This window comes from Dendropsophus ebraccatus, chromosome 5 (assembly GCF_027789765.1).
Source record: "Dendropsophus ebraccatus isolate aDenEbr1 chromosome 5, aDenEbr1.pat, whole genome shotgun sequence".
Classification (NCBI taxonomy): Eukaryota; Metazoa; Chordata; class Amphibia; order Anura; family Hylidae; genus Dendropsophus; species Dendropsophus ebraccatus.
The window spans coordinates 71,646,010-71,659,131 of record NC_091458.1 but is presented as its reverse complement, the minus strand read 5'-3'; positions in this window follow the sequence as shown (position 1 = coordinate 71,659,131).

The following is a 13,122-nucleotide window of genomic DNA, read 5'->3' as shown; positions in this document are numbered from 1 at the left end:
CCCTGCCTTTCTCATCACTAGGAATGCCCCCGGGCAGAATTTTTCCAATTCATCCCTTGTCTGAACACTGCACAGGTGCCTTAATGGTCCAGCTCACGTGCAGTGTTCACTAAGGTCATGAATAGGAGAAATTTTTTCTAGGAGCATTCCTAATGATGAAGAGGGCGGGAGCTGGGAAGGAGAGGCGCCGCTATCCTAGGGCATGGGTACTCTAGGCCACGCCAATTTTACACAGGGCTGCACGTTTAAAAGTTTTTTTTAGGACAATAAATACATCACCTGCCGAACAGACCCCAGGACAGAACTTAGATTTAAAACAGCTATCCAAAGGTACAAATGGTTGGGGGGGGGTCAGATTGTGGGTACGGAGTCGCTTTAAAATGTGTTCTCAGCCATACATCCACTGCCTGTGTTTTAATTATATTAGTTTTATATATCTGATCTCTTTTTCTCTATTTTATTTGTTCATCCCATTTCTTTGTATTCTATTTTTTATATCTATTCTCTTTAAAAACAGAATATTCCCCAATTGTTAACTTTTTTTTCTTTTAAGTAAAAGGCATTTTTGTCTAACATTGTTGTTTCCCTGTTACTGCTTTTCATGGTTGACTTGTGCTTGGGACTGCGCAGGGAGCTGCTTGTACTTTATTCAGAGACAATCTGATTGATGGAAATGAATTATTGCTGGGGCAGCACATCATCAGCACAGTCATCAATAAAAACTAAAGGATTCTGGCAACCAGAAATAAAAGGAAGGTTCACAGCAAGCACCAGCACATTAAAAAGAGAAAACAATCTTTAATGATTTGAACTCATCTTCCTTGATAATTTTAGGTAAATTATTTGTATTCACTAAAACACACCGCTGAGCGAAATTACTGTGGATGGGCAATGTTTTTATACAATTATTTTCACTGTACAAAGCGGTTTACTGAATCATGGCAGGCATCCTCTGAAGTGGAAAGCAGCTTACCTTGACAGATGCATTTTTTCTTTTACTTTTTAGTACGATACACAAAGTTCACTATATTGCTGGAAGCAACTAAAATATATTTTTTTTTTGCAGCTACAGTCAGTTAATGGTGGAATCACACATCCAAACTCTGTGTGCTATGTGACTTACTGTAGTTTATAACAAAAGATTTACAAGCCTAAAGGTTGTCATTTGCCTAGTGTTGTTGAATGATATACTACACTACAAAGTCTTTGTTCCTACATTGTCAAGTGAATTTATTTTGTTCCTTGTAGGAATTATGCTGTCGGTATTACTATACCCTTTTGTAGCTTTTCCTGGTCTAATAGCAGCTCCGGGGAATAATGACTTTGTGAATTAAGATGATATGCTGTAAATAGACTATTCCTACCTCACCTTAGCATTCTTACATAACTGTACTTACAATATACTTCAAAGACCTGATTTTGAATATGAAAGCATGAAGAACATAAGAAGGCTTGGTGAGCAATATATGTTATTACACCTCTGTATTCTATGAAAATGCACAGTAGCAACATTTTATGCTACGGCGCACGGTTACGAAATGTAAATGGGCTTCTTTAGAACCTCAGTCTTTGAACACTGTGAGGCATATGAATACTCTGTTTTTCACTTTGATGATTCTCTATATTCCTTCCACAAAATAGAAAGGTAAAGCTGGAGAAACATATACGCACCTATGTCTGTTGTGTTTATGGTGGGTAAATCAATTTCAAGCAAGCCTTCACAAAGCAGAAGAAGTCACAAAAACATAATCAAGCTCTCTTTTCTATAGCGTTATCGATGCAATTGGTTTAGCATTGCTGTATGCTGAATCTATTTTTTATTTGTTTTCTTTCTGTTTTGAAGCATTCATCTCAAAACAATTTTCATTTTTATTTTAGCATGTAGGATTTATTAGGTCTTAGGCAAGTTTACATTTCAACGTTTTACCCTTTGCCTCCATTCTGTTTCTCTTTTCTCTTTTGCCAAGAGAGAAACTAGCGAGTCATTTTCAACAGACATAAAATTTGTGCAGGCACAAATTTTTTATCCGTCAAAAAATCTAAACACAAAAAAAAGAACACATCTGTTTATTTGTACATTAAAGTTAGTGATGACAGATGTAAATGTTCCCGTCCATTTGCAGGTTATGGCTATGTTCACACAGGGTTTAACCCCAAGGCGTCCCTGGGCGTACCCGTACCTCCTGGGCCGCCTAGGGATGTCCAGAGCGGTGCCGCGCGGTGGCCCCGCTCTGAACCGCCGTGGTCCCGGGTGCCGATCGTAGCCCGGGACCGTGGCTATTAGCAGGCACGGTCTGATCACCGTGCCTGCTAATTAAGTAAATGGATGCAGCTGTCAAAGTTGACAGATTACTTACTGCAGCCCATTCCTGGTGTCCAGTGGGGTGGACAGCAATCCAGTGCCTATCTCATTGATCTATGCTGGACAACTATACAGCATAGATCTCAATGAGAGATCAGTGTACTTATACTAGAAGTCCCCCAGGGGGCTTCTCGTATAAGTGTAAAAAATAAATGTCATTATTATTTAAAAAAAAAAAAAACTCCCTTAATAAAAGTTTAAATCACCCCCCTTTCCCCATGTTATAAATAAAAATAAAAAAATAAAAAAAAATAAACATGTTTGTTATCGATGCGTGCATAATTGCCCGAACTATTAATTTATCACATTCCTGATCTCGCACGGTAAACGGCGTGAGCGGAAAAAAATCCCAAAGTGCAAAAGTGTGCATTTTTGGTTGCATCAAATCCAGAAAAATGTAATAAAAAGCGATCAAAAAGTTGCATATGCGCAATCAAGGTACCGATAGAAAGAATACATCATGGTGCAAAAAATAACACCTCACACAGCCCCATAAACTAAAGGATAAAAGCGCTATAAGCATGGGAATAGAGCGATATATAACAAGTCAGTTTTACCCCAGGGCGAGCAGCGTAAAAACAAAAATTCTCCAAATAAAGAAATGCGTTTTGTTTTTTTTCCCCAATTTCACCACACATTGAATTTTTTTCTGGTTTTGCAGTGTAGTTTATGAAAAAATTCAGCCTTTCATTGCAAGTACTTTGCAATGAAAGGCTGAATTTTTTCATAAACTACACTGCAAAATTAGTAACGCAAAAAATAAGGGCTCATGTGGGTTTCTAGGTAAAAAAAATGCAACTGCTGTGACCTTTTAAGCACAAGGAGGAGAAAACGAAAACGCAAAAATTTAAATTGGCCCAGTCCTCTAAGGGTTAACAGCGTCCGTTGCATATCAAAGGACACTGTTAAACTGCCAGCATCCAGGTGCATTTAGGATGTTCCTGCAGCCGATAACTCTGTATCGGCTTCAGGAACGTCCTTTTTTTACTGTTGTAAATCAAATCAATTATCCATTTACTTCAATGTAATATGTGACCACCACCGCACATTACATTGTGTGGACAGCATTTATTTCTGAACGCTATTCACTGTCTGGAAATGATAGGCATGAACATTATTTTAACGCCAGTTCTAATTTGTTCCATTTGTACATTGACCCAAATGCAATGCCACCCCTGCAGTAAAGAACGAACACTGATTCCATTGCATTCAGCATTCGTTCTTTACTTAAAAATTACGTTGTGTGAACATAGCCTATCTGTCATTATCAGTTTTTTTTTTTTTTTTTCACTGAGCATGTGCAGAAGAGGTGATGAACCAGGAAGCATTATATATAGATATGCAAACATATGCTGATGGAAGGAAATAGATGTAAACCGGTGATTCTTTTTAAGTCCAAACGCAAATGGTCCATTATAAAAAACATAACTTAGCAATCCGTTTGCACCCATTTGTGATTATCTGCTCTTTAATATGGACGGGTCTGTTAAAAAACAAGCACAGGTGTGCACATTTCCATAGGCATTCCCATAGAGTAAAAGTCATAATTTGTACATTCTTTGTATTATGGCTGCAATTTAGGAGTTAGACTAGGTTCATACAATGTCCAAAAAACGGCTGTTTTTGATACTCTAAAAACGTCAGTTTTTGCCATTTTAACTGACTGCAATGGCAATGCATTGAAGTCAATGGGAGGACTGACGTCCAATGCACACAACATATTGAAAAACTGACGCTTTTGCCGCGGTAAAAACGTCCGTTTTTCAATGTGTTGTGTGGATTGGACGTCTGTCCTCCCATTGACTTCAATGCATTGCCATTGCTGTCAGTTAATAAAGGAAAAAACAGACGTTTTTTTAAATATCAAAAATGGAAGTTTTTTGAACGTTGTGTGAACCTAGCCTTAAATGGGTTTTCCATTGAAGATGCTGTAAATAGGTCTTAACTGATAAACTAATGCATTAAGTGAAATTTAAATATACAAGCACGTCTGAAAGTATACACTTACTAATCCTTCCTTCCCTTTTTTTTTTTTTTGTTTTGCCATGTTCCCTTGGTTACAACCATCCTGGGGCTTAGAGCTTATACTCAATAGATGTCAAGTGCCCCTCTATATCTATATGCCTTGCTGTGTCATACAGATACCACACATCACATGTTGAGGTGTATATATAATAGATAAGGGAATGCAGCGAGTTAAAATGATAAACTGCAGAACACACTGTCAAATAACTGAGAGAGAGAGAAAGAGAGAGGAAGAGAGAGAGGAAGAGAGAGAGGAAGCATAGCAAAGTTATAAAGTCAGGTATCCTTTATGTATCTACTTTAAAGCCCAGTACAGTGAAAAAAGAAGTAAATAAACCTTAGTGAAAAAAATTAGAAACAGTCATGTGATCTAGACATTTTCTATTTCGTTAAATAAAGGGAAATTGGGAATTTTACATAACAAGTGGGAAAAGTATATCTCAATAAATTAGAATATTTTTTCCAAGTAATTTTTTTTTTCAGTAATTCAATTCAAAAAGTGAAAGACCTATCATTCCAAACAGAGTTAATGTTTTTAGTGTTCATTTCTGTTAAAGTTGATGATTGTGGCTTACAGACAAGGAAAACCTAAAATTCACTATCTCAGAAAATTTGAATAATTAACCCAAAACACCTGCAAAGGCTTCCTAAGCAATTAAAAAAGGTCCCTTATGCTGAGTTTACACGGAATGATTATTGTGCGAATTTGCACAATAACAATCGAATTCGAATGATAATTGTATGTGTAAACGCAGCGAACGATCAAGCGACGAGCGAGAAATTGTTCATTTTGATCTTACAACATGTTCTTATATCGTCGTTCGCAAAAAATTAGCAGATCGTTACGTGTAAACAGTCGTTCACCGATTTTACCTATGTGCCAGATAGGCTTAAGCGATCGCAAAACGATTTTTCTGTACGATATATCGTTCCGTCTAAACGTTGATCGTTCTAAAAAAAATAATTGTTCTTTCGATATCGTTAATCGTACGATCGGGCGAATTATCGCTCCGTGTAAGCGCAGCATTAGTCTGGCTTAGTTGAAAAAACAATCATGTGGAAGAATGCTGACTTGACAGATGTCCAGAAGCCAGTCATTGACACATTCCACGAGCCCCAAAAGGTCTATGCTAAACAGGGCCAGTGCCAGCAACCGGTTTACTCGGGTAAGTGCCAGGGCCACAGTACCTCAAGGGCCCCCACAGCACTTGCTTCCCCCAGAATGCAGGGCAAACAGACCCCAATGGAGTGATGTCGGCCATAGCCTTCCACCCCCCAGTTCTCAGTTTTTCCGGAACTGTAACATCAAATTAAGACCCCCAGTCTCATCCCATGTATGGTCCTGTATTTTGATAGCACAGCTACTAAAACGCTAAACCTAAACAGTATATAATTTTTGCAATGTATAATGATGATGAGGCAGTAGAAGATACCAAACAGGGCCTCATCCAAGGAATAGCCAATTCTTGGCACATAAGACGACTAAATGTTGGCAGTTTTTCATTGATAAGATTAAAACAAAAAAGGTAAATGAATCGCATGGATACAAAATATTGTACATAAGGTTATTTATTCAGTGAAGCTCAAAATGGGGTGTACAAACCATTCTTACCTTGTGTAATTACGTCAAGAAGCTCTCAGTTCCTTGCTATACTTCACACCTATGTGTCTGAAAGTGTCACACAGTTGATCCATTAAATTTTATCACCAATAGAAAGAAAAAAAAAAAAAACATTCACAACTTGTTAGACATGTATGTGCAGTACATTTGTCAAGTCATTCCCCTCAGAACTCTATTTGTACTGCAGACATCTCCTTCTTTCTAATTCACTATCAGAAAGTTGTCAGCATTGTTTGCCATGTTACTTGTCACAATCACAGTTTAGACATGCTTGTTAACTCACATTGTTCATTTGTCTGAAATCTGTCTCTCGGGTCAGGTTCCAGTTCTTTACATTCCCACTGCCACTCTGTCTCCTTAAATTAGCTACTATTGACATAGATGTCATTCTCGCCAGGAGGTCAGTGTATGAAGTTAACTCCCACTACTTGGAAATATTGATTATTAAATAGCATCTATCACCTTCCTATCACCTCATAGGAAACCTTATAAATGAATAAAAGACTAAAATATAAAACTTTCCTGTATATTTAATTAGGAAACGTGAAGAGTTTCCTCTCTAATTTATCCGTAGCCCTTTAAGAAAGAGAGCCAAGAGGTTAAAGTCACAATATCAACATGTCTGGCAGGCTTGCTGCTTTTAAACTGGAAGAGACCATTGTTTTAGAAGGGGCCTGTAAACATTTTATGCTAGATTATGTTATATAAGCAATATATAGGCGGTGTGCCACACATTTCAAAGCAGATGAGTATTATTAAGAAGAAACAGTACTTCCTCTATTCTAAAAAGAGTCAGTGTCATAAATATATATATTTTTTAACAGATACTTTTTATTCATATTCCCATCACAGTGCAGTAAACAATACAGTAGTAACACGCACAGACTTATCAAATGTACAGTATAACATTCTTGGCATATTACATACAATGTTGTAAATAAATCATGTGTACATATTACAAAAAATGTCCCACATTGAAAACAATAAAGACATTTTTCCTATTATAAATATTTTTTTACATGTTATCAGACATAAACAGAAAAATGCTACAGCAACCTGCAAGTGCCAGGACTTACTGAATATTCACTCTGTCATACATATGATAAAAACCTGTTCTAAAGATTTGAAAAATGAGCTTCTTAGCAAACCATTTAATTAAATAGAGTGTACCATCTCACCACGTTAAGGTAACCTCGGAGAGATGGTTCTGAACAATTGCCTGTCTTGGGCTATTACTAAGCCTGTAAAACAGCCGAATCGCTGCCGCCGCCCCCCTCTGCTGCGTCGTAACTGTGCTCAGCCGCGATTGGCTGAGCACAGTTATGCTCAGCCAATCGCGGCTGAGCAGCTGATGACATGGCCGCGTCATCAGCTGCTCAGCCACGATTGGCTGAGTATAACTGTGCTCAGCCAATCGCGGCTGAGCACAGTTATGTTGTGGCAAAGGGGGGACGGCGGCAGCGATTCGGCCGGCCAGCCGAAGGTGACATTTGGCACAAGATGGTGGACATGCGCAACACGGATCAGGTAATGTATAATGCACCAACACTTCCGGGTACACGGGTGGGGGTGGTGGGACAAGGGGAAGGGGGCGATTCACAGACATAACATACATTACAAAGTTGTATAACTTTGTAATGTGTGTTATTCTGTGAATAATTTCTTAGCGCCGCACTACCCCTTTAAGTGCTTCTGACTTGCACTGCACCCATCTCCTGGGTGTTTTAAACAGAGTTTATTTCCTTTATGCCCAGTTTTATAGGATGAGTATTAGCCCTACAGAGGCCAGTTTCAGGAACATTCGATTTAATTAAAAATGGTTTGATAAGAGTCTCATTAAAAAAAAATCTTTACAACAGGTTTTTATGTCATCATACATCATGCGTAGTGATGAGGGAATAGTGAAATATTTGAATATTCGTACGAATATCTCCCTGATATTCGACTATTCGATTGAATATTCAATTCCATTAAAGTCTATGGGAACAAGTATTCGATTATTGAAAAATATCTATTTGACCACTTGGAGGTTCACCAAGTCCACAATGACAACTCAGGAAATGATGCCAACACCACTGGAATGCAACTGGGACAGCAGGGGAAGCATCTAACAACCAAAAATCACAGTGAGCCCCCCAAAAAATTGCATGTAGGTGCATACAGGTGAATTACCTGGTTATTAAATGGTGTATGAATATTTTATAGGTACAGCTGGACGGCTTTATTACGTAGCACGTAGCACTTGGTAAACAGATTGCCTTAGAGTAGCACAGCAGCCTGCTTGTACCATCCGGTGTATTTATGTATGATGTAGCAGCACGTAGCACTGGATGAACATACGTACTACTCTTTTTTTAGATCTAGCACTCTAGCACGAATCAGCAGCACAAAGCACTTGGTGAGCAGAGTGCCTTATAGTAGCACAGCAGCCTGCTTTCATATTTTTGTATGACGTAGCAGCACATAGCACTGGATGAACACACGTACTACTCTTTTTTTTTAGATTTAGCAGTCTAGCACGTATCAGCAGCACAAAGCACTTGGTGAGCAGAGTGCTTGCACTACCCTTTGTATTTATGTATGACGTAGCAGCACGTAGCACTGGATGAACACACATACTACTCTCTTTTTTTTAGATCTAGCACTCTAGCAAATATCAGGAGCACAAAGCACTTGGTGTACAAAGTGCCTTACAGTAGCACAGCAGCCTGCCTGCACTACTCTTTAATATTAATCCTTTAGCCCTTAGCAGCCTGCTGAACTGACCAATTTGATGAGCCCTGAAAAGGACTGTTGTGGGTTAATTAGCTCCGGCCTAACCAAAAGCTAATCACTATCTCTCCAAGTTCTCTCCCTCACTACCAAATCACATCTAAGGGCATAACAGCAGGGGCTGTGTATATGCTAGTGGGTCATGTGACTATGCCATCCAACCATTGTTATTCTCGTTTATTGCGATGCTACTTACACCAAGGGGCTGTGGCAGACTCCCTGCATGTTAATTGGCTAAAAAAAAAACAGGGAAGGGGGATTTGAATGCTCATCGAATATTTATCGAATATTAAGCGTACTATTCGATAATATTCGATAGTATTGAAAACCTTACTATTCGATCGAATATCTATTCGATCGAACAGTATTCACTCATCACTAATCATGTGTATGGTGGATGGATTATATACAGTAAGTCCTGGCACTTGCAGTTTGCTGTAGCATTTTTCTTTCTTTGGATATTAGCCACATCAGCATGCAACCTGCACAGTGTAAACAATGGTATTGGAGTGCTGGCTGTTTTTTTCCCTTTTATGTCATCAGACATGCAAAAAGTTATTGATCATAGCGGGTCTCCTGCTGTAATACAGCCGGGGAGAGAGTGTGGTGGCAGTGCACTCAACTCCCTGGGACCAGCTGCGATCAATAACTTTTGACGTGTCTGCTGACATAACAATCAAAGTAGTTCCAACAGCACCTCATTGTGAGAGTCCAACAGCAGCTAGTCAGATAGAGAGGAATGCATGCCACGATGTCAACAATCCCAATTTGAACCAATTCGCATCCAATTTTAAAGAAAATATGAAAGCATCCTGTTAGGTGTAAAAAAAAAATCTTTTTTCATCACCAAGTATACTACAACATTTCAACATATAGGGTTCTTTGTCACACTTGACAAAGTCCCCTATGGGTCAAAACTTTGTGTTGTATGAATGGGGTGCTGTTGAATCTTCTTTATATATGGATATCTGATGAGATGTCAAAGTTAGTTATAATGACAATGACTCTTTAAGTCAAATCAAGCTGGTTTATTTTTTTCACATATCTATATTCTTGTACTCTAAGAGCAGTTTACATTGCCTGCTTCTCTGCCCAAATTGCTGCTAAAGATAAACTGCCAGATTGCTTTAGGATATATATATATATATGCATATATATATATATAATTACACTACACAGCACTGCAAAAGTAAAAGATATGACATTGACTGTTATTTTTATCTTTTATGATGTTCAACAAGTAATATATTTTCATTAGTGTAAAATGTTTGTATTACTACTTCTTTTTCATGAGGGCTGGTACAAATACATAGCGGTGATTACAGCAGCGCAGGAAAACATCTTAGACAATTTGTTTAAAAGGAAAGCAATATACTATTGGATTCCTTCTAAACTTCCACGAAAAAGGTTCAATAACCGGCATTGATCATTGACGTTAAACTATTTAATTTTAAATATTTAATTTTCAGAAGTAAACTGGTTGCTGCAGTTTGATTTAATTTCTCGATAATAAAAGAGGAGGATGCGCCATGTATTTACTAAATGGATGTAGTATTTGACTTATACCTGAGTCAAATGACTAGGGTGATGAGTGAACTGCGAACTTCGAGAACTAAGGTTTGTTTCTAACATAATCTGCCCCCAGTGAAAACAAACGCTGGTTTAGGTCCAAAAAGTTCCAACTCGTATAGTGTGCTCAAAGTATCTCCACAACTGTTACACAGTAGGAAGGGAATGAAAAATGTTTGTGCTGCAATTTTATTTGCTGTGGCGAGACTGCGATCACACTGCAGGAGTTTGAACCATAAAGACCTAAATTACCATGGTTTTACTGAGGGCAGATCATAATTAACTGATGTCACTTGTGTTTGACTACGTCACAGAACTATTGGATGAAGGTGATTCCATAGTCTGCTATGTAATTTTTGAGGGAAGATGGTGCTGTAGGATCAATGACAAGAGAGGTCAGTGTTCTTAGGAGCCTTATACTGATAGAATCTGAATACAGACTCGAAAGAAGCTCAAAAATAAATCGATAAAGGCAGCTTGGAGCAGGACTTGTTAATAAAAAGCAGAGTAAATCCTGACATCCACATAGTGATTGACAGCCTTATTTGTTCATTTATGTGTGGTAAGTGATGTGGTAAGTGATTCATAGGGGATGATGGAATAAACAGGACTCTCTCTCTCTCTCTCTCTCTCTCTCTCTCTCTCTCTCTCTCGGGAGTCCTGTCCCAGGATTGACTTGAATTGAGAAATTCTGTAAACCTATCCCAGAGCTCAGCTTGTCTACTTTTCTTGTATCCTCCTCTCAGGCCAATATAAATCCCCTGACAGATTTACTTAAAAATCTCCAAGCATGAGTAAAGAATTTGGCATAATGGAGGAATAAAAATGATTAATTATTACTTTAATAGCAGGGCTATAGTGCCTATTATATAACATGATAAAACTTTTTATAATATTATACTGTAATGACCTTGCATTTATTCAATTGAGGCCCATAATAGAAATGACAATTTATAGAGAGATAAAGAGATTTGGTCTCTCAAGTCCCAGTCTAATGTAATTAGGTAGGAAAAACATGAAATAAATGTTTTACATGCAGTCCAGACATGTTAGTTTACTTGTCAGGCTGACTTATTAATGGTTAATTCTACTTAATTACATATTGCAGACTTCATTAATGGGTACATCTATTTTGACAATAATGACACTTATGTCATCAAGAACTGACATGGAAATTGGATGGAGGCTTTCGTGAAGACCTGCGGTTTAATTGCACTTCTTGACTTAAAATATTTCTGTATACACACATTTCTTATGGTCATGGTTTATTAGGGTCATGTTTAATTTTTAAAACTTTCTGTAATTTTATAATTTACCATTTCCATATAACATCTTACCTTAGGATGTTTTGGTAAAACTTTAGGACAATCTTTTACTACTACTACTACTAATACTACTACTACTACTACTACTGTAACGAACCAGATTTGTTACGAACTTTAGACCAGGATACAAGGGATTATTACTCCTATAATCCCTTGTATCCTGGTTTTCTATCAATATCAAGATGTGTGACGTCACCCCTGTTAGGGTGAGACCATAAATTAGTCTCCTCAGATATACCTGGGTGCTGCCTAATCAAAAATGTAATGTGACAGATGTCTGTGAGTATTAACCAAGACACATGAAAGCAACTTCAGTATTTAAGCTTATCAAATTTATTAAGAGAAAATGAGTTAAGATTTTTACAAAAAGGTTAAAAAAATAGGAGAACCCCGTTTAGCCGCAACAACAAAAAGTAAAAAAAAAAAAAAAAAGTCCCATCACTGTTTAAAAAAATCCCATCAGCTGTCCCATCACTGCACAGTTGTGTAGAAAAATGTTGGTGACTCATTGGGATTCTTGGTGTCCAAGACCATGCACCCCAGTGCTGATGTCTGGTCCTTTAACCCTTAGAGGACCGGGCTAATTTCAATTTTTGTGTTTTCGTTTTTCCCTCCTTGTGCTTAAAAGGCCATAGCACTTTTTCACCTAGAAACTCACATAAGCCCTTATTTTTTCTGCCACCAATTGTACTTTGCAATGACATAAAGTACACTGCGAAACGAGAAAACAAAAACCCCCACATTTCTTTTATTTGGGGCGTTTTTGTTTTTACGCCGTACTGGGTTAAAAGTGACTTCTTATATATGTTCCTCAAGTCGTTACAATTACAACGATATGTAACATGTATAACTTTTATTGTATCTGATGGCCTGTAAAAAATTCAAACCATTGTTAAATATATGTTCCTTTAAAATTGCTCTATTCCCAGGCTTATAGCGCTTTTATTCTTTAGTCTATGGGGGCTGTTTGAGGTGTCATTTTTTGCGCCATGATGTGTTCTTTCTATTGGTACCTTGATTGCGCATATGCGACTTTTTGATCGCTTTTTGTTACAATTTTTCTGGATTTAATGCGACCAAAAATGCACAATTTTGCACTTTGTGATTTGTTTTGCCTTACGCCATTTACGGTGCGAGATCAAGAATGTAATTAATTATTAGTTCGGGAAATTATGCACACGGCGATACCAAACATGTTTATTTATTTGTTTATTTTATTTATAACATGGGAAAAGGGGGGTGATTCAAACTTTTATTAGGGGAGGGGGGGCTTTTTATTAAAAACTGTCCTGGGGGATTTCTAGTATAAGTGCACTGATCTCCCATATAGATTTATGCATATAGATATGCAGCATAGGTCGATGAGATTTGCACAGTGATTGCTTCCGGCTGCTACAGCCGGAAGCAATCAGGTACCGAGCCGGGATCAGCGCCATTACGGCGCTGAC